Here is a 2950-nt window from a genome sequence, read left to right on the forward strand (position 1 = left end):
AAAAATCGAGTGCAAATAAAAATCAAATTACTTTTAAGTGCACAAACAGAGCAGTCAATTTAAATTAGTCACATGCGCAATTAGGTTTTAAACAAAACATAAAATCTAAAATACCTGTAATTACTTTTATGAATTTAAGGAGAACATATGAATTTTTTAAAATATAATTTGAAAATAAAAACTTCAGTATGTCAGTACATAGGACTGATTATTGATGGTAAATGGTATGTTTATATGATTATTTAAAACGATAATGTATTTTTGTGTTTGCTGAAAAATAAGTTTAATTCTAATTTTCTTTCCCTTTTTAGTAAATAAAAATATCAGTAAAGCAGAACCAAAAAAAATCTTTATATATACAGTGGGTACGGAAAGTATTCAGACCCCCTTACATTTTTCACTCTTTGTTATTTTGTATAGAATTGCTGAGAGTCTGTACGTGAACAAACAAAGGGAGGCAGAGACAGATGGGAAGGGAGGCTGAGAGAGATACTAATAATCCACACCTAATTTGTGCAGTCTTGGCAAGCTGGTTTCATCAAAAGCATTGATTCACCTCAGTTTCATGTAAACTGCAGTGAATCAATGTATTAATGAAAGCATTTTAGTCACTTCAGTTTTGTTTGAATAAGTCGTATTAGTATAAGTATGCAAACACACCCAAAACCTAAAGAGCTGGATCTGTCTTCAAGAGCAGAATGCCTCACAGCAGAATTCCCAACCCATGCTGAAACATGCTGGCGAAGTAGAGGAGTGGTCCAACTGGACAGGCAACTTGGCCGATTTATGAGAGAAAAGGTAAATGAGTTCCTAGAAAACAAGGAGTGGAAGTTGGAGGAGAATATTAGTCCATTTATTAGCCATAAAATTAACGAAACATTAACTTCTGTTAAAGTTTACCTTTGGTCGGCTTAAACTTGACATGCACATCCAATGCATTACTTTTCCATCGATAAGGAAAATGAAGTCGATTTTGACTGCCACAATGCCACTCCCTTCACACAAAACCAGATAACAACTCCCATCTTCAAAAACTACATCAGAGAATATGACTAAAGGGAAATGTTACTGTTAATGTTATTACACCTGTGTATTGTGAAATTGAAACAAAGCCCTCAAACTATTCACTACACAGAGGCAAGGACATAATTATCTATCAAACATATTAGAAGATAATGATAATTGAGTGACAATTGAAAAAATCGAGTGCAAATAAAAATCAAATTACTTTTAAGTGCACAAGCAGAGCAGTCAATTTAAATTAGTCACATGCGCAATTAGGTTTTAAACAAAACATAAAATCTAAAATACCTGTAATTACTTTTATGAATTTAAGGAGAACATATGAATTTTTTAAAATATAATTTGAAAATAAAAACTTCTCAGTATGTCAGTACATAGGACTGATTATTGATAGTAAATGGTGTGTTTATATGATTATTTAAAACGATAATGTATTTTTGGGTTTGCTGAAAAATAAGTTTAATTCTAATTTTCTTTCCCTTTTTAGTAAATAAAAATATCAGTAAAGCAGAACCAAAAAAAAATCTTTATATATATATATATATATATACATATAAAAAAAGGATAAAAAAAACACACACAAGACAAAGACTTACAGTATCAAGAATTTTATTTAATATATGTATATAATTCTGCTTTTGTTAATTGTTTAATTTATTATACCCATAAGCATATACATAGACTATAACCATCCATAGCTCATTTCTCTTGACAATCTACCCATATCGTTTAATCATCTTTTAAAATAATTCCTTATAAGATTTAGGGAAAATATAGACTTCAGAAAGAGAGAACAGCCAATTATTTTTCACACCCAAAGCGAACAAAATGAAAGAAATGCAAAACGTACTTTAAAAAGGACAAGTTTTTAAATCCCTTTTCAGTTTTTAAAATAAAGAAAGACCTCACCAATATAACACCAGCAATAATCATAATAACAGCCATTAAAAGGACATTATGATATCTGCCTCCTTTGCAGGTTTTTGAAATCATATACTGTATGCGTGCAGGTTTATATGTGAGAAATACATGTGTGTGAGACCTCACCAATATAACACCAGCAATAATCATAATAACAGCCATTAAAAGGACATTATGATTTCTGCCTCCTTTGCAGGTTTTTGAAATCATATACTGTATGCGTGCAGGTTTATATGTGAGAAATACATGTGTGTGTGTGTGTGTAAGACTGTTGACAGTCCCCATGGTCCCATTCACAATAAGCATGTCATTGCCATTGACAATACAGTAATATAAATAATCATTTTCTTGGTAATGACTTGTTTCCCTCAGATCACAGAGCGGGATGATCTCCCCTCCTCAAGAGGAAGCAGAGAAGAGTAGCTTCTGGTTGGAAAGGACAGACGTACAGACATAGACCCGGGACTCGACCAACCGTCATTGCCTGTTACATTTCACCCTAACAAGTGGGGGGATTAAGAAAAAAAGATGTAGACTAAAGCTTAGAACGAAAACAAGGAAATGTTCGTCACTGGAATCGATAAAATTGCACTAAAACTGAATACGAAAACAAAACGTTTGGTCATGACTCATGAGACACTAAGTGCAGGTGCACCGACTGAGAAATGTCATGTGATTGACGTGCGGGGGTGAATTTCCTCTGCAGTTGGGGCTCGTCTCAATGGGGTTTTACACAGGGGGGTTTATTAATTTATGCAAATCACACCCTGTATTTATGCAAAACAGTTACACACTGTGTCCTTTTAACTCTTCCCACTTGAGCATGCTTTCCTCATCTATGATTGGCCAAAAGCAATGACGGTTTCTTTAAAAATGGCATTGAAAGATGGCGACAGCTCACCGAAAACGTATAATAAAGGCAGATAGTTACGTCTAAGATGCAACGCATGCAGAATAAGTTAGTTCGAGACCAGATACACACAAGGTGAGCCAATCACACGCAGGA

This window comes from Sinocyclocheilus grahami, unplaced genomic scaffold (genome assembly GCF_001515645.1).
Source record: "Sinocyclocheilus grahami isolate Dianchi unplaced genomic scaffold, SAMN03320097.WGS_v1.1 scaffold27.1, whole genome shotgun sequence".
Classification (NCBI taxonomy): Eukaryota; Metazoa; Chordata; class Actinopteri; order Cypriniformes; family Cyprinidae; genus Sinocyclocheilus; species Sinocyclocheilus grahami.